This window comes from Orbicella franksi, chromosome 1 (genome assembly GCF_964199315.1).
Source record: "Orbicella franksi chromosome 1, jaOrbFran1.1, whole genome shotgun sequence".
Taxonomy (NCBI): Eukaryota; Metazoa; Cnidaria; class Anthozoa; order Scleractinia; family Merulinidae; genus Orbicella; species Orbicella franksi.
This window is the reverse complement of record NC_138145.1, coordinates 4,882,122-4,901,352: the sequence shown is the minus strand read 5'-3', so window position 1 is coordinate 4,901,352 and position 19,231 is coordinate 4,882,122. Positions and strand designations below refer to the sequence as shown.

The window sequence follows — 19,231 nt, the reverse complement described above, 5'->3', positions numbered from 1 at the left end:
TTACTTCGAGGACAAACTTGGCGGGGATCGAGTCAATGATTGACCGCCTGCCGAAACAAACGCAAATCGGAAAAGCCACCTTCTTCAGTTCAGTACAACATGGATGCATGACAACACGAGTTCCAGCGCACTCGCCTTTTCAGTTGCAGCTGGAAATCCTTGCCTTGCTTGACACGTTCCTTCGTTGTTCACTGTGCCCAGTCGTCCAGCCCGGCCCGGCCAACTGACGAACAAAGCAAAGCGTCAATCATTAACCATCCACCATTCACAGGGCCAACACTTGCACTTTTTCGGGGGCGAGCGCGAACGCAGGCCCCCACTACCAGAAATTATACGCTCGAGTTACCCACATTTGGGGTAATCGCAAGGGTCAACCCGATCGAAGTGCAATGAAAGGGCCTCGCCTTGAGAGGACTGCCTCCTTGATCACAGTACCTCCCGCGTCAGGTAAGTTTTTTTTGTATTTTAGGCGGTTCGATGGGCGGAGTGCAATGCCCACCTTCCATTAAATACGATTAAAAAAGCTAAAAGAACCGCCAAGGTAAGGGGGCACCCTCATACGAGGCCGGCCCGCCAACTTCGCCGGGGAGTCGAACCCCGCCTCACCTACAGAATTAAAAAGACTACATAAAAGCAGAGGATAAAAGCCTATGTACAAGATGATAACAACGTGTCAACAGTACAACCAACAAAGGCGACCGAGCAGCGAGGAACACGTTACAAAGACAATGAACCCAAATTAGGGTTGAACTAGGTAGACAATTTAAGGTAAGTTAAAAGGCAACACAGAACAACCATTAAGGCGACTGAGCTGCAAAAGACAGTCCAGAACAGGACAAAGCTGAGAAAACTACAGTACTACCAATTAAGGCGACCATACAGCAAAGAGAGTCCAGAATAGGACTAAGCAAAACGAGCTACAGTACAAGGACAGTCTAGAATAGGACAAAGCTAGGAAAACTACAGTACTACCAATTAAGGCGACCATACAGCAAAGAGAGTCCAGAAAAGGGCTAAGCTATGTAAACTATGTAAACCACAGTACAACCAACAAAGGCGACCATGCAGCAAAGACAGTCCAGAATGGGACTAAGCTATGTAAACCACAGCAGGGAGCAAAGACAGTCCAGAGTGGGACTTAGCTATGTAAACCACAGTGCAACCAACAAAGGCGACCATGTAGCAAAGACAGTCCAGTATGGGACTAAGCTATGTAAACCACAGTACAACCAGCAAAGGCGACCATGCAGCAAAGATAAGCTTAAAGACGAAGATCAAAAACTTCCCCAGAGACAATGCCAATGACACCATTGGCACCCCATTGACGGTTGAAAAAGCGACGGCGGCGAGAAGAGATGAAGCGCTTGAAAAACAGAGGTAAGTAAAAACGAGTTCGAGACTTGAGGCATGCCAGAAGCTTAAGAGCACTTGGCCGCTCAGAGCGAAAACGGAAGTCGTTACGCTGAGACCAGACAAGGAATTTGCACACATTTAGAAGGTAGGCAAAGACCTTGGGAACACAACGGAACTCATCGCTACTGAAACCAAAAAGCATGTGCCGCAATTCAATGGGAGGGGCCAGAGGAGAAGCCAAAAAGAGAAGAGACTGGATCCAAGCAATTCCACTTTGAGCGAGAGGGCAAGAAAAAAAGAGATGGTCAGAGCTTTCAAGATGAAAGCCACAAAAACATGCTTTGGGGATGTCATAACCAAAAGAACAAAGCCTCTCAGCTGTGTATAAGACGCCATGAGCAATTTTCCAATTTAGGTCGATAACTTGCCTATCAAGAGGCAAGAAAAAGAGAGATTGCCAGGTCGAGAGCCAATCCAGATTAGGAAAAGCCTGACGGAACTTGACAACGCAATGTGGACGGCAAGGATTCAGGGAGAGCAGGAGCTGATAACACAGCTTGCAGGTGATGGACTCGACAGGAATTGGACGAGTCATCGAAGAGGCAACAACAAGACCAGAAGGAGACCCAGAGCCACCAAGAGCACGCCAAGCCTTGAGCAAAGCGGCATAGAAAGGAGGTAAGACATCAGGGTCAAAATTAAAAGGATCAGAAAAGACTTCCAAGGGGGAGGCATTAAAAAAGAAAGTAAACCAAAAAGTCATCAGGCCAACCCAACCACTGGGAGAAGACGCGAAACGTTTAATCCACTGAACAAGGAGCGACTGTACCTTGAAATCAGTGGACACAACAGAAAAGCCACCATTCTCGTGAGAATGAAAGACGACGTTTCGAGCTACAAGATCCCTTTTGCCGCTCCAGAAAAACTTAAAGACAAGCGAATTAAGTTCCGACAAGGCCCAAGGAGGCATTGGGACCAAAGAAGCAATATACCATACCCTAGACAGGGCAAGTGCATTGGAGACAATGGCCTTACCACCATAGGATAGAGTCCTGGAGCGCCAAGAGTTCAGACATTTCTCCACCGCCTCAATACGGGGAAGCCAGTTAGAATCGTCCATGAGGCCGTTTCCAAGAAAGACCCCCAGCACCTTGATTTTAACAGACGACCATGCAATTGGCACAGGAGAATCGGAGCGATTACGCCAAGCACCAAGCCACAGACCCTCACATTTAGAAAGATTGAGCTTAGAGCCAGTTCCCTTTTCAAACCTCTCATAAGTGGAGAAGACAGCACGAGTAGCATCATCCGAAGTCGAGATAACAGAAGTGTCATCAGCATACAGGGAAAGGACCGGCAAAGGGTCAGGGATCCCACGTAGCCTTAAGCCAACAATAGATGGATGCGAACGCAAGTTGGCAGCCAAAACCTCGATGGATATAACGTAGAGCAAGGGTGACAAAGGGCACCCTTGACGCACACCGCGAGACGGCCAGAACGGATTACTGGTATAACCATTGATAAGGATAGCACTACGAATGTTAGAATAAAGAAGCTTGACCCAAGATATAAAAGAAGGACCGAAGCCCATGTGATTTAGAGTAGAAAGGAGAAAATTCCAATCAACCCTGTCAAAAGCTTTTTCTTGGTCAAGAGCCAAAATCGCAGCCGGAAGGTTATTATCATTTACATAATGGACAACGTCTCTCAGCAAGGCAACATTTTCTCCGATGTAACGCCCTCGAACCCCACAGGTCTGGTCAGGATGGATGACATGCTGCAGGACCTTAAGAAGACGGCCAGCAAGGGCACGTGCGCACAGCTTATAATCCACATTAAGAAGACTAATGGGACGCCAGTTTTTATGAAGTAGTCTATCCCCTTTTTTATAAATTAAAGAGATCAAAGCAACCCTCTGGGAAGATGACAAGCAGCCCAAGTCAAGAGAGGCATTAAGAACCTCAACTAGATCAGGCCCAAGAATGTCCCAGAATGTGATGTAGAATTCCATGGGAAGGCCATCAGATCCAGGAGATTTACCCCTAGCCATGCCATTGAGGGCAGCATGCACCTCACTGACAGTGAGGTAGCCCTCACAATCACTCGCTTGCTCCACAGAAAGGGAGGATGAGAGATGAGACAACAGATCAGCTTGAATATCACTGTCGATATCATCAGCAGAGAAGAGTGACGAGTAGAAGTCCGTCCAAGATTTACAAATGCTATCTAAGTCAGAGACTATAGAGCCATCAGAATTTTTCATAGCGGAAATCCAATCAAGAGTTCCTCTTTTCCTTTCTAGCTTTAAGAAATAACGCGAGGAGGTCTCACCCTCCTCAGCCCACTTGACTCTGGAGCGAACCTTTGCTCCCTGCGCAGCAGAGAGATCAAGAGCAGCTATTTTAGAGGAAACATTTTGATAAATGGGCAAGAAAGAGACATGCCCCTGATCGATTTTGGACTTCAAATGATCCGCAAGAGCACTAAGGACGGACCGAGACATGTTCTGACGTTGGGACTTCTCTTTGCAATACTTAATGGCAAGACCTTTGATTCGTTCTTTACCTCGATCCCACCAGGAGAGGAGGGAGTCAAAGGAGTTCTTTTTGAGCTTCCAAGCCAGCCAGAAGGACTTGATAGAAGCTACAAAGTCAGCATCGGCGAGGACAGATGAGTTGAGCTTCCATCTACCTGGACCACGAGGAATTGGTTCCGGGATTGAGACCTTAAGGACAACAGCAGAGTGGTCCGAGAAGGGGCAAGACAAGATTTGACAAGAATCCACCCGATGAAGCCAAGAATGAGGGCACCCAACTAAATCAATGCGGGAAGAAGAAGTCCCATCCGGCTTAAGCCAAGTGAAGGCAGCCGTAGTGGGGTGCAACGAGCGCCAGATGTCGATGACACAACAGTCGCGAAAAAGATCTCCAAGAGTAAGAGAACTCTCACGAGAGGTGTCAAAAAGGTTAACTCCACGGCGATCAAGAGACCGATCGAAAACCGCATTGAAATCCCCACACAGCACAGTGGGCACCACAGGATCAATTTGGTCGGCACAATAAGCAAAGAAATCATTCCGCTCAGGATTCCTATTTGGGGCGTAAACACAGGCAACGCCAAAGGTCACATCGTTTTGAGAGAAATGCGCCATGATAAAACGACCCTCACTGTCAAAAGCAACCTTAGACAAAGAGAAGGTCGATCTGTATAAGATGACAGAACCACAGGAGCGAGTGGATCCTGGAGAAGATACGGTCAAAAATCCGTATGAAGAGAACCAGGAGTCACACTCAAAACAGCTAGAGACATGAGTCTCCTGCAAGCAGACAAAATCAACGGCGAGGTGGCTAAGCCACTGCAAAAAAGACAAACGTTTGTTATGGTCACGCAGACCATTAACATTAATTGTCAAAAAAGAAGCCATGTTTAGGTCTTTCTGGCGCGAGGCCTACTCGACAGAGGCCTGTCGGATGCAACTACAGGTAGCTTAGAGTGAGAGCCAGACCTCTGCAGAGACTGACTACCAACCCTAGAATTAACCGACACAGGTGATGACCGGTTCTTCTGCAAAAGCTTGCCAACTACACTCCTGGCTTTAGTCTTGAGTTCTCTAGTCCCGTAAGACGAGGATGAAAGACCAGGGGAGGATTGGGAAGAAACCAACCCTGGACTAACATCCGGTGCAGCAGGCTCAACGCTCCGAAGGATGCTCTGACTCAGGGAGCCAGCATCCCCTTCATCAACCACAGCCTCAACAACCTTACAATCCTCTCGCACAACAACAGCAACAGTAGCAGCAGTAACAGAAGCCTCAGCAGCAATACACTGGGAATCACTAACTTCAGCAACAGCCGGGGCAACATCCTCAGACATAGGCTGCCCACAAGTAAAAAGATAGCCATCGGCAGGAGACACTTGATTAGAGTCACTAGCCTGAACAGCAGGAGGGTCCCCCCTGGAGAGACCAACAGAGGGGTCTCCACCAGAGGGATCAGCAGGGGGGTCTCCCCCAGAAGAATCGACAGCGACGGCTCGCGACGAAGCCGTATTAGCGTCGGCGATAGAGGCAAAAGAGGTGTAGCCATCAGAGGTTGGGACCGGCGCAGGACCACTCTGGCCACCGGAGGCCTGCCCCGGTGGAGGATCATCCCGACCAGAGGCCTGCCCGGACGATGAATTTGCACTACCGGCAGCCGAGCCCCACGCATTTGTACAATGGCGGGCAAAATGCCCAGAAACCCCACAGCGACGACACTTGTCCTTGTTGGGACAATCAGCGGACTTATGACCCTGCACAGCACAGAGGTTACAGACAAGGGGCTGGCCCTTGTACCACACTCTACATTGATAACCACCAATGGTCAAAGTACGGGGCGGGGAAGAAGACAAAGCGACAGAAACAAGCCGCGTTCCCGTGAAGATGTTCGGGTCTGAAATATACTTTTGTTTTTTAACATTCTTGACTTCACCGAAGTCGGAACAGACCCGAGCGATGTCACCATCATCCTCCTCATAGGGATAGTCAAAAATGTGAAGGGAGGTGAGAGGAGGACCTCCCCCAAGAATGGGGCACCGCAACCCAAAAAGCGTGACACTAGAGTTTTCCATAGCATGCCTGAAACCATCACTAGTGGTGAAAGAAACCCTCACCACGTCGTAACCAATTTGGACAGCAATTACTCCGTACAGGCTGAAACAGTCAAAGACAGCCTTCATAATCTCGTCCTTAGACTTGCCAACCAATTTGCGACCAATTTGGATGTTAACAGTTTTGGCCAGACGCATGATAAGAGATTAAAGTAATTGGATTGAAACTAAATAATACAAATAAGGAGTTATAGATACTAAATATTAAGAGCAAGACTTTTGCTTACTCACACAGTTATAAAGAACTTTAAATAGCCAAATTATTAAGAGTAAGACTGTTGCTTACCCAAACAATAATAAATTATAAATTATTAAGAGCAAGACTTAATTGCTCAAGCAGCTATAAATACTAAATATTAAGAGTAAGACTTTTGCTTACTCACACAACTATAAAGAACAAACAATTATAAATTATAAACTATTAAGAGCCGGACTTTGCCCACTCAAACAGCTCTAAATTATTTTAAATTCGGAAAAAATTAAGAGCAAGACTTTTGCTTACTCGAGAAATAATAAATTACAAATTATTAAGAGTAAGACTGTTGCTTACCCAAACAATAATAAATTATAAATTATTAAGAGCAAGACTTAATTGCTCAAGCAGTTATAACTACTAAATATTAAGAGTAAGACTTTTGCTTACTCACACAATTATGAAGAACAAACAATTATAAATTATAAACTAGTAAGAGCCGGACACTCAAACAACTCTAAATTATTTTAAATTCGGAAAAAATCAAGAGCAAGACTTTTGCTTACTCGAGAAATAATAAATTACAAAATACCAAGAGTAAGACTTTTGCTTACTCAAAAAACAAGTATGAAATAAAGACAAGTGACAGACTTTTGCTGCCTTAAAATTACTAATATAAACGAAGAAAGCGCGCGAAAAAGAACGCCGAAAAAATTAAGCCGGATGGGTGAAAACAGACACAAAAAAGCGCGCGAAAAAACAGACACGCAAAAAGAAATTAAGCCGGATGGGTGAAAATAGACACAAAAAAGCGCGCGAAAAAACAGACACGCAAAAAGAAGTTAAGCCGGATGGGTGAAGGAAACACCCAGAAACACACTAGATAAGCCTGCGAAGTAAAAAGGGGGAATACAAAGGCAAGCAAACGCCAAGGGAAAAGGCCAGATGCAAAAACAAGCGAGCGCCAAGGGAAAAGAGGCTAGAACGAAAACAAGCAGCGCCAAGGGAAACGGAAACAATAAAGGGCAGAAAGGCCGAAAACAAAGGCCGAGCTCGGCGAAAAAACAAGCACAAGGTAGATAAAATTATTTAGCCCACAAAAATGAACCAGGGACTAAATAAGAAACGGACAAAAAATGAAGCGACGAACAAGAAAAGCAATAAACGAAGCCGGACGAAAAAACGTAGCGACAACGAAACTAAACAAGCTATGTAAGCAAGCTATACAAAGCGGCGCGTGAAGGTGAGAACCACACCCTCACAAGGCAAGAACAAAATGAGCAAGCAAAATAACAAAAACCTCAAAGATCAACGATCAGTGAGGAAAACAGAAACAAGTCGGATTTAACGATCAGGGATCGAAAAGTATCGAAACTGGTACAAAGTCCCAAATAGGAAAAAAGCAAGCGTGAAACAAGCAAAATGAAAGCCGCGAGTGAAGGTGACAACCACACCCACACAAAGCGGCAAGCAAATAACGTAAACAAGAAAGGAAAAAAAAAACCTCAAAGATCAAAAATCTAAGAGGGAAAAACGCAAATAAAATGAACTAAACGATCAGAGATCGAGAAGTATCGGTAAAGGTACAAAGTGCCAGATAAAACGAACGAAAATAAGGTAGAACGCAGAAGTCCTTCTACCACTAGATTAAATATTCACCAGCAAAAATATATAACGCCAACAGAGCAAACAAAAGAACAATAAAGATGGATAAATAAATATGTGCACTCACGAAAACAATTGATTTCTCTCTTTTTTCTCGGAATCCGCAGAGGGACAGACACTTACCAAAAGCCCAAAAGCCCGCGTCAGGTAAGTATGAAAATTCTTGACGCGGGGGCCGTCAAAGGCAAACCTCCTTACCTCTATATCCTTGTGGTAGTGCTTTGCGGGCGTGCTAGAACCTCCAGCCTCACTTCTAGGCGGCTCTAGAGTAGCTTCCCTCCTCAGTCTGTGCCTGCCGACAGAGAAAAACGCCAGACATTAGTGTCAGGAGGAGGCTTTCTTTGATTTCTTTCTTTGATTGAATGAAGGTTTCTTCCCCGAGGGGAAGTGGGCCGCACTCGGAGGTAGTGCTATACCGAGGCAACCCGTGGCTGGGACGAGGCAAGCCTCTTTTCCACAGCCCAGTTCCAAAAATCAGTTTAATATATGAGCTGCTCAATGAGCAGCGTATCAGATATTAAGCTGATAAGAACAGATACTACACTTGATCTTAGCCAAAAGGCCGAGAAGCGATACCGGACCTTCCCTCCCCTAGGAGGGTGGTCCAGGGTTTCCCCCTTTGAGATATGGTGGTCAATATGCTGTCGCCGAGGGGCCTGGAGCCGACTGTAGGCCGACGCCATGGAGCAAGTTGCCGTCGTAGACGCACTTGTTCTACAACACAAGTCCACAAAAATCAGCAGCAAAGTTGATAACGTGCCTCCAGGGGTGAGTGAGATCAAACACCTTTTTGCCCTCCAAAACGAGGCAACATGTTAAAGACCTGTAATGACTCCGTTACTAAGATAGCGCTACAGACACAGGCAGAAAAAAAACGGCTACGTTATCAACATTCGCTCTCCACGTGCATACAACTTGCAGAGAAGTCAAGAAATGCCTGCTAAAAGATTGCTGGTTGCTATTATTGCTTTGCTTTTGCTTTGGTGGCTCGTTTAAAAGACTAAATTTTCAGCCCTTTCTCTTGTCTACGACCATACCACAGGGAAAGCACCGGTTCTCGTCCGATCACCGAAGTTAAGCCCTGTCGGGCGGGGTTAGTACTTGGATGGGTGACCGCCTGGGAATACCCCGTGTTGTAGACTTTTCATTTTCTCGGCCGTTTTATTTTGCATATGTTCATTTTTTCTTTCTTTTACTACCACCTTTGGCTATTCCAGTGGCTGGAAAGCACAAATAACTTTTTACACATTTCAGGAGACTCAAAAGATAGCTAGAAAACATGAAAAGTACCCTTAAAATGATCGCGGGATAAATTAGAATCGAAGTCTCGCGCGCTAACGTTCGCGTGCGAAACGGTTATTTATGACATCAAATTGGCGTGTGTGACATCAAATAATTCGAAGCAAAATGATATTCTGCCTTGCCGAACGGTTTTCAAGCAGCTAAAAGTGCGGAAAACTACGCCAATTCCCAAAGAAATGCGCCCGATCAACAACGGCAAAGCAAACAACACACGCGAGCCGTTGCATATTAACGGTCGACACGAATTCGAGCCGTCAAAACAATTCTATTCATGACTTGACTTGGAGAATGACGGAGGCTCGGACCGTTGTCTAGTTTAGTCAACGAACCACCAACACAACAATCGTAAGGTAGAAATCAACTCACGGTTTGGCCAGCACTTCTCCTGTTACTTTCCTTGTCCTTTGCTCTTTCCATACTGTAAGTCGACGAACGTTACTTCGAGGACAAACTTGGCGGGGATCGAGTCAATGATTGACCGCCTGCCGAAACAAACGCAAATCGGAAAAGCCACCTTCTTCAGTTCAGTACAACATGGATGCATGACAACACGAGTTCCAGCGCACTCGCCTTTTCAGTTGCAGCTGGAAATCCTTGCCTTGCTTGACACGTTCCTTCGTTGTTCACTGTGCCCAGTCGTCCAGCCCGGCCCGGCCAACTGACGAACAAAGCAAAGCGTCAATCATTAACCATCCACCATTCACAGGGCCAACACTTGCACTTTTTCGGGGGCGAGCGCGAACGCAGGCCCCCACTACCAGAAATTATACGCTCGAGTTACCCACATTTGGGGTAATCGCAAGGGTCAACCCGATCGAAGTGCAATGAAAGGGCCTCGCCTTGAGAGGACTGCCTCCTTGATCACAGTACCTCCCGCGTCAGGTAAGTTTTTTTTGTATTTTAGGCGGTTCGATGGGCGGAGTGCAATGCCCACCTTCCATTAAATACGATTAAAAAAGCTAAAAGAACCGCCAAGGTAAGGGGGCACCCTCATACGAGGCCGGCCCGCCAACTTCGCCGGGGAGTCGAACCCCGCCTCACCTACAGAATTAAAAAGACTACATAAAAGCAGAGGATAAAAGCCTATGTACAAGATGATAACAACGTGTCAACAGTACAACCAACAAAGGCGACCGAGCAGCGAGGAACACGTTACAAAGACAATGAACCCAAATTAGGGTTGAACTAGGTAGACAATTTAAGGTAAGTTAAAAGGCAACACAGAACAACCATTAAGGCGACTGAGCTGCAAAAGACAGTCCAGAACAGGACAAAGCTGAGAAAACTACAGTACTACCAATTAAGGCGACCATACAGCAAAGAGAGTCCAGAATAGGACTAAGCAAAACGAGCTACAGTACAAGGACAGTCTAGAATAGGACAAAGCTAGGAAAACTACAGTACTACCAATTAAGGCGACCATACAGCAAAGAGAGTCCAGAAAAGGGCTAAGCTATGTAAACTATGTAAACCACAGTACAACCAACAAAGGCGACCATGCAGCAAAGACAGTCCAGAATGGGACTAAGCTATGTAAACCACAGCAGGGAGCAAAGACAGTCCAGAGTGGGACTTAGCTATGTAAACCACAGTGCAACCAACAAAGGCGACCATGTAGCAAAGACAGTCCAGTATGGGACTAAGCTATGTAAACCACAGTACAACCAGCAAAGGCGACCATGCAGCAAAGATAAGCTTAAAGACGAAGATCAAAAACTTCCCCAGAGACAATGCCAATGACACCATTGGCACCCCATTGACGGTTGAAAAAGCGACGGCGGCGAGAAGAGATGAAGCGCTTGAAAAACAGAGGTAAGTAAAAACGAGTTCGAGACTTGAGGCATGCCAGAAGCTTAAGAGCACTTGGCCGCTCAGAGCGAAAACGGAAGTCGTTACGCTGAGACCAGACAAGGAATTTGCACACATTTAGAAGGTAGGCAAAGACCTTGGGAACACAACGGAACTCATCGCTACTGAAACCAAAAAGCATGTGCCGCAATTCAATGGGAGGGGCCAGAGGAGAAGCCAAAAAGAGAAGAGACTGGATCCAAGCAATTCCACTTTGAGCGAGAGGGCAAGAAAAAAAGAGATGGTCAGAGCTTTCAAGATGAAAGCCACAAAAACATGCTTTGGGGATGTCATAACCAAAAGAACAAAGCCTCTCAGCTGTGTATAAGACGCCATGAGCAATTTTCCAATTTAGGTCGATAACTTGCCTATCAAGAGGCAAGAAAAAGAGAGATTGCCAGGTCGAGAGCCAATCCAGATTAGGAAAAGCCTGACGGAACTTGACAACGCAATGTGGACGGCAAGGATTCAGGGAGAGCAGGAGCTGATAACACAGCTTGCAGGTGATGGACTCGACAGGAATTGGACGAGTCATCGAAGAGGCAACAACAAGACCAGAAGGAGACCCAGAGCCACCAAGAGCACGCCAAGCCTTGAGCAAAGCGGCATAGAAAGGAGGTAAGACATCAGGGTCAAAATTAAAAGGATCAGAAAAGACTTCCAAGGGGGAGGCATTAAAAAAGAAAGTAAACCAAAAAGTCATCAGGCCAACCCAACCACTGGGAGAAGACGCGAAACGTTTAATCCACTGAACAAGGAGCGACTGTACCTTGAAATCAGTGGACACAACAGAAAAGCCACCATTCTCGTGAGAATGAAAGACGACGTTTCGAGCTACAAGATCCCTTTTGCCGCTCCAGAAAAACTTAAAGACAAGCGAATTAAGTTCCGACAAGGCCCAAGGAGGCATTGGGACCAAAGAAGCAATATACCATACCCTAGACAGGGCAAGTGCATTGGAGACAATGGCCTTACCACCATAGGATAGAGTCCTGGAGCGCCAAGAGTTCAGACATTTCTCCACCGCCTCAATACGGGGAAGCCAGTTAGAATCGTCCATGAGGCCGTTTCCAAGAAAGACCCCCAGCACCTTGATTTTAACAGACGACCATGCAATTGGCACAGGAGAATCGGAGCGATTACGCCAAGCACCAAGCCACAGACCCTCACATTTAGAAAGATTGAGCTTAGAGCCAGTTCCCTTTTCAAACCTCTCATAAGTGGAGAAGACAGCACGAGTAGCATCATCCGAAGTCGAGATAACAGAAGTGTCATCAGCATACAGGGAAAGGACCGGCAAAGGGTCAGGGATCCCACGTAGCCTTAAGCCAACAATAGATGGATGCGAACGCAAGTTGGCAGCCAAAACCTCGATGGATATAACGTAGAGCAAGGGTGACAAAGGGCACCCTTGACGCACACCGCGAGACGGCCAGAACGGATTACTGGTATAACCATTGATAAGGATAGCACTACGAATGTTAGAATAAAGAAGCTTGACCCAAGATATAAAAGAAGGACCGAAGCCCATGTGATTTAGAGTAGAAAGGAGAAAATTCCAATCAACCCTGTCAAAAGCTTTTTCTTGGTCAAGAGCCAAAATCGCAGCCGGAAGGTTATTATCATTTACATAATGGACAACGTCTCTCAGCAAGGCAACATTTTCTCCGATGTAACGCCCTCGAACCCCACAGGTCTGGTCAGGATGGATGACATGCTGCAGGACCTTAAGAAGACGGCCAGCAAGGGCACGTGCGCACAGCTTATAATCCACATTAAGAAGACTAATGGGACGCCAGTTTTTATGAAGTAGTCTATCCCCTTTTTTATAAATTAAAGAGATCAAAGCAACCCTCTGGGAAGATGACAAGCAGCCCAAGTCAAGAGAGGCATTAAGAACCTCAACTAGATCAGGCCCAAGAATGTCCCAGAATGTGATGTAGAATTCCATGGGAAGGCCATCAGATCCAGGAGATTTACCCCTAGCCATGCCATTGAGGGCAGCATGCACCTCACTGACAGTGAGGTAGCCCTCACAATCACTCGCTTGCTCCACAGAAAGGGAGGATGAGAGATGAGACAACAGATCAGCTTGAATATCACTGTCGATATCATCAGCAGAGAAGAGTGACGAGTAGAAGTCCGTCCAAGATTTACAAATGCTATCTAAGTCAGAGACTATAGAGCCATCAGAATTTTTCATAGCGGAAATCCAATCAAGAGTTCCTCTTTTCCTTTCTAGCTTTAAGAAATAACGCGAGGAGGTCTCACCCTCCTCAGCCCACTTGACTCTGGAGCGAACCTTTGCTCCCTGCGCAGCAGAGAGATCAAGAGCAGCTATTTTAGAGGAAACATTTTGATAAATGGGCAAGAAAGAGACATGCCCCTGATCGATTTTGGACTTCAAATGATCCGCAAGAGCACTAAGGACGGACCGAGACATGTTCTGACGTTGGGACTTCTCTTTGCAATACTTAATGGCAAGACCTTTGATTCGTTCTTTACCTCGATCCCACCAGGAGAGGAGGGAGTCAAAGGAGTTCTTTTTGAGCTTCCAAGCCAGCCAGAAGGACTTGATAGAAGCTACAAAGTCAGCATCGGCGAGGACAGATGAGTTGAGCTTCCATCTACCTGGACCACGAGGAATTGGTTCCGGGATTGAGACCTTAAGGACAACAGCAGAGTGGTCCGAGAAGGGGCAAGACAAGATTTGACAAGAATCCACCCGATGAAGCCAAGAATGAGGGCACCCAACTAAATCAATGCGGGAAGAAGAAGTCCCATCCGGCTTAAGCCAAGTGAAGGCAGCCGTAGTGGGGTGCAACGAGCGCCAGATGTCGATGACACAACAGTCGCGAAAAAGATCTCCAAGAGTAAGAGAACTCTCACGAGAGGTGTCAAAAAGGTTAACTCCACGGCGATCAAGAGACCGATCGAAAACCGCATTGAAATCCCCACACAGCACAGTGGGCACCACAGGATCAATTTGGTCGGCACAATAAGCAAAGAAATCATTCCGCTCAGGATTCCTATTTGGGGCGTAAACACAGGCAACGCCAAAGGTCACATCGTTTTGAGAGAAATGCGCCATGATAAAACGACCCTCACTGTCAAAAGCAACCTTAGACAAAGAGAAGGTCGATCTGTATAAGATGACAGAACCACAGGAGCGAGTGGATCCTGGAGAAGATACGGTCAAAAATCCGTATGAAGAGAACCAGGAGTCACACTCAAAACAGCTAGAGACATGAGTCTCCTGCAAGCAGACAAAATCAACGGCGAGGTGGCTAAGCCACTGCAAAAAAGACAAACGTTTGTTATGGTCACGCAGACCATTAACATTAATTGTCAAAAAAGAAGCCATGTTTAGGTCTTTCTGGCGCGAGGCCTACTCGACAGAGGCCTGTCGGATGCAACTACAGGTAGCTTAGAGTGAGAGCCAGACCTCTGCAGAGACTGACTACCAACCCTAGAATTAACCGACACAGGTGATGACCGGTTCTTCTGCAAAAGCTTGCCAACTACACTCCTGGCTTTAGTCTTGAGTTCTCTAGTCCCGTAAGACGAGGATGAAAGACCAGGGGAGGATTGGGAAGAAACCAACCCTGGACTAACATCCGGTGCAGCAGGCTCAACGCTCCGAAGGATGCTCTGACTCAGGGAGCCAGCATCCCCTTCATCAACCACAGCCTCAACAACCTTACAATCCTCTCGCACAACAACAGCAACAGTAGCAGCAGTAACAGAAGCCTCAGCAGCAATACACTGGGAATCACTAACTTCAGCAACAGCCGGGGCAACATCCTCAGACATAGGCTGCCCACAAGTAAAAAGATAGCCATCGGCAGGAGACACTTGATTAGAGTCACTAGCCTGAACAGCAGGAGGGTCCCCCCTGGAGAGACCAACAGAGGGGTCTCCACCAGAGGGATCAGCAGGGGGGTCTCCCCCAGAAGAATCGACAGCGACGGCTCGCGACGAAGCCGTATTAGCGTCGGCGATAGAGGCAAAAGAGGTGTAGCCATCAGAGGTTGGGACCGGCGCAGGACCACTCTGGCCACCGGAGGCCTGCCCCGGTGGAGGATCATCCCGACCAGAGGCCTGCCCGGACGATGAATTTGCACTACCGGCAGCCGAGCCCCACGCATTTGTACAATGGCGGGCAAAATGCCCAGAAACCCCACAGCGACGACACTTGTCCTTGTTGGGACAATCAGCGGACTTATGACCCTGCACAGCACAGAGGTTACAGACAAGGGGCTGGCCCTTGTACCACACTCTACATTGATAACCACCAATGGTCAAAGTACGGGGCGGGGAAGAAGACAAAGCGACAGAAACAAGCCGCGTTCCCGTGAAGATGTTCGGGTCTGAAATATACTTTTGTTTTTTAACATTCTTGACTTCACCGAAGTCGGAACAGACCCGAGCGATGTCACCATCATCCTCCTCATAGGGATAGTCAAAAATGTGAAGGGAGGTGAGAGGAGGACCTCCCCCAAGAATGGGGCACCGCAACCCAAAAAGCGTGACACTAGAGTTTTCCATAGCATGCCTGAAACCATCACTAGTGGTGAAAGAAACCCTCACCACGTCGTAACCAATTTGGACAGCAATTACTCCGTACAGGCTGAAACAGTCAAAGACAGCCTTCATAATCTCGTCCTTAGACTTGCCAACCAATTTGCGACCAATTTGGATGTTAACAGTTTTGGCCAGACGCATGATAAGAGATTAAAGTAATTGGATTGAAACTAAATAATACAAATAAGGAGTTATAGATACTAAATATTAAGAGCAAGACTTTTGCTTACTCACACAGTTATAAAGAACTTTAAATAGCCAAATTATTAAGAGTAAGACTGTTGCTTACCCAAACAATAATAAATTATAAATTATTAAGAGCAAGACTTAATTGCTCAAGCAGCTATAAATACTAAATATTAAGAGTAAGACTTTTGCTTACTCACACAACTATAAAGAACAAACAATTATAAATTATAAACTATTAAGAGCCGGACTTTGCCCACTCAAACAGCTCTAAATTATTTTAAATTCGGAAAAAATTAAGAGCAAGACTTTTGCTTACTCGAGAAATAATAAATTACAAATTATTAAGAGTAAGACTGTTGCTTACCCAAACAATAATAAATTATAAATTATTAAGAGCAAGACTTAATTGCTCAAGCAGTTATAACTACTAAATATTAAGAGTAAGACTTTTGCTTACTCACACAATTATGAAGAACAAACAATTATAAATTATAAACTAGTAAGAGCCGGACACTCAAACAACTCTAAATTATTTTAAATTCGGAAAAAATCAAGAGCAAGACTTTTGCTTACTCGAGAAATAATAAATTACAAAATACCAAGAGTAAGACTTTTGCTTACTCAAAAAACAAGTATGAAATAAAGACAAGTGACAGACTTTTGCTGCCTTAAAATTACTAATATAAACGAAGAAAGCGCGCGAAAAAGAACGCCGAAAAAATTAAGCCGGATGGGTGAAAACAGACACAAAAAAGCGCGCGAAAAAACAGACACGCAAAAAGAAATTAAGCCGGATGGGTGAAAATAGACACAAAAAAGCGCGCGAAAAAACAGACACGCAAAAAGAAGTTAAGCCGGATGGGTGAAGGAAACACCCAGAAACACACTAGATAAGCCTGCGAAGTAAAAAGGGGGAATACAAAGGCAAGCAAACGCCAAGGGAAAAGGCCAGATGCAAAAACAAGCGAGCGCCAAGGGAAAAGAGGCTAGAACGAAAACAAGCAGCGCCAAGGGAAACGGAAACAATAAAGGGCAGAAAGGCCGAAAACAAAGGCCGAGCTCGGCGAAAAAACAAGCACAAGGTAGATAAAATTATTTAGCCCACAAAAATGAACCAGGGACTAAATAAGAAACGGACAAAAAATGAAGCGACGAACAAGAAAAGCAATAAACGAAGCCGGACGAAAAAACGTAGCGACAACGAAACTAAACAAGCTATGTAAGCAAGCTATACAAAGCGGCGCGTGAAGGTGAGAACCACACCCTCACAAGGCAAGAACAAAATGAGCAAGCAAAATAACAAAAACCTCAAAGATCAACGATCAGTGAGGAAAACAGAAACAAGTCGGATTTAACGATCAGGGATCGAAAAGTATCGAAACTGGTACAAAGTCCCAAATAGGAAAAAAGCAAGCGTGAAACAAGCAAAATGAAAGCCGCGAGTGAAGGTGACAACCACACCCACACAAAGCGGCAAGCAAATAACGTAAACAAGAAAGGAAAAAAAAAACCTCAAAGATCAAAAATCTAAGAGGGAAAAACGCAAATAAAATGAACTAAACGATCAGAGATCGAGAAGTATCGGTAAAGGTACAAAGTGCCAGATAAAACGAACGAAAATAAGGTAGAACGCAGAAGTCCTTCTACCACTAGATTAAATATTCACCAGCAAAAATATATAACGCCAACAGAGCAAACAAAAGAACAATAAAGATGGATAAATAAATATGTGCACTCACGAAAACAATTGATTTCTCTCTTTTTTCTCGGAATCCGCAGAGGGACAGACACTTACCAAAAGCCCAAAAGCCCGCGTCAGGTAAGTATGAAAATTCTTGACGCGGGGGCCGTCAAAGGCAAACCTCCTTACCTCTATATCCTTGTGGTAGTGCTTTGCGGGCGTGCTAGAACCTCCAGCCTCACTTCTAGGCGGCTCTAGAGTAGCTTCCCTCCTCAGTCTGTGCCTGCCGACAGAGAAAAACGCCAGACATTAGTGTCAGGAGGAGGCTTTCTTTGATTTCTTTCTTTGATTGAATGAAGGTTTCTTCCCCGAGGGGAAGTGGGCCGCACTCGGAGGTAGTGCTATACCGAGGCAACCCGTGGCTGGGACGAGGCAAGCCTCTTTTCCACAGCCCAGTTCCAAAAATCAGTTTAATATATGAGCTGCTCAATGAGCAGCGTATCAGATATTAAGCTGATAAGAACAGATACTACACTTGATCTTAGCCAAAAGGCCGAGAAGCGATACCGGACCTTCCCTCCCCTAGGAGGGTGGTCCAGGGTTTCCCCCTTTGAGATATGGTGGTCAATATGCTGTCGCCGAGGGGCCTGGAGCCGACTGTAGGCCGACGCCATGGAGCAAGTTGCCGTCGTAGACGCACTTGTTCTACAACACAAGTCCACAAAAATCAGCAGCAAAGTTGATAACGTGCCTCCAGGGGTGAGTGAGATCAAACACCTTTTTGCCCTCCAAAACGAGGCAACATGTTAAAGACCTGTAATGACTCCGTTACTAAGATAGCGCTACAGACACAGGCAGAAAAAAAACGGCTACGTTATCAACATTCGCTCTCCACGTGCATACAACTTGCAGAGAAGTCAAGAAATGCCTGCTAAAAGATTGCTGGTTGCTATTATTGCTTTGCTTTTGCTTTGGTGGCTCGTTTAAAAGACTAAATTTTCAGCCCTTTCTCTTGTCTACGACCATACCACAGGGAAAGCACCGGTTCTCGTCCGATCACCGAAGTTAAGCCCTGTCGGGCGGGGTTAGTACTTGGATGGGTGACCGCCTGGGAATACCCCGTGTTGTAGACTTTTCATTTTCTCGGCCGTTTTATTTTGCATATGTTCATTTTTTCTTTCTTTTACTACCACCTTTGGCTATTCCAGTGGCTGGAAAGCACAAATAACTTTTTACACATTTCAGGAGACTCAAAAGATAGCTAGAAAACATGAAAAGTACCCTTAAAATGATCGCGGGATAAATTAGAATCGAAGTCTCGCGCGCTAACGTTCGCGTGCGAAACGGTTATTTATGACATCAAATTGGCGTGTGTGACATCAAATAATTCGAAGCAAAATGATATTCTGCCTTGCCGAACGGTTTTCAAGCAGCTAAAAGTGCGGAAAACTACGCCAATTCCCAAAGAAATGCGCCCGATCAACAACGGCAAAGCAAACAACACACGCGAGCCGTTGCATATTAACGGTCGACACGAATTCGAGCCGTCAAAACAATTCTATTCATGACTTGACTTGGAGAATGACGGAGGCTCGGACCGTTGTCTAGTTTAGTCAACGAACCACCAACACAACAATCGTAAGGTAGAAATCAACTCACGGTTTGGCCAGCACTTCTCCTGTTACTTTCCTTGTCCTTTGCTCTTTCCATACTGTAAGTCGACGAACGTTACTTCGAGGACAAACTTGGCGGGGATCGAGTCAATGATT

General features: G+C 45.8%; 6 non-coding genes across 6 annotated transcripts; 2 read left to right on the top strand and 4 right to left on the bottom strand.

The window, feature by feature from the left end:
* Positions 1–291: 291 nt before the first annotated feature.
* LOC145465709 (U1 spliceosomal RNA) lies at positions 292–455 on the bottom strand. Its single transcript, XR_014041682.1, has one exon. It is a non-coding gene; the product is annotated as a U1 spliceosomal RNA (small nuclear RNA).
* Positions 456–8,240: 7,785 nt separating this feature from the next.
* Positions 8,241–8,432, bottom strand: LOC145466152 (U2 spliceosomal RNA). The gene has a single exon (XR_014041828.1). It is a non-coding gene; the product is annotated as a U2 spliceosomal RNA (small nuclear RNA).
* Positions 8,433–8,881: 449 nt separating this feature from the next.
* LOC145465026 (5S ribosomal RNA) lies at positions 8,882–9,000 on the top strand. The gene has a single exon (XR_014041497.1). It is a non-coding gene; the product is annotated as a 5S ribosomal RNA (ribosomal RNA).
* Positions 9,001–9,886: 886 nt separating this feature from the next.
* Positions 9,887–10,050, bottom strand: LOC145465703 (U1 spliceosomal RNA). The gene has a single exon (XR_014041681.1). It is a non-coding gene; the product is annotated as a U1 spliceosomal RNA (small nuclear RNA).
* Positions 10,051–17,835: 7,785 nt separating this feature from the next.
* LOC145466147 (U2 spliceosomal RNA) lies at positions 17,836–18,027 on the bottom strand. Its single transcript, XR_014041826.1, has one exon. It is a non-coding gene; the product is annotated as a U2 spliceosomal RNA (small nuclear RNA).
* Positions 18,028–18,476: 449 nt separating this feature from the next.
* LOC145465019 (5S ribosomal RNA) lies at positions 18,477–18,595 on the top strand. Its single transcript, XR_014041495.1, has one exon. It is a non-coding gene; the product is annotated as a 5S ribosomal RNA (ribosomal RNA).
* Positions 18,596–19,231: the final 636 nt, after the last annotated feature.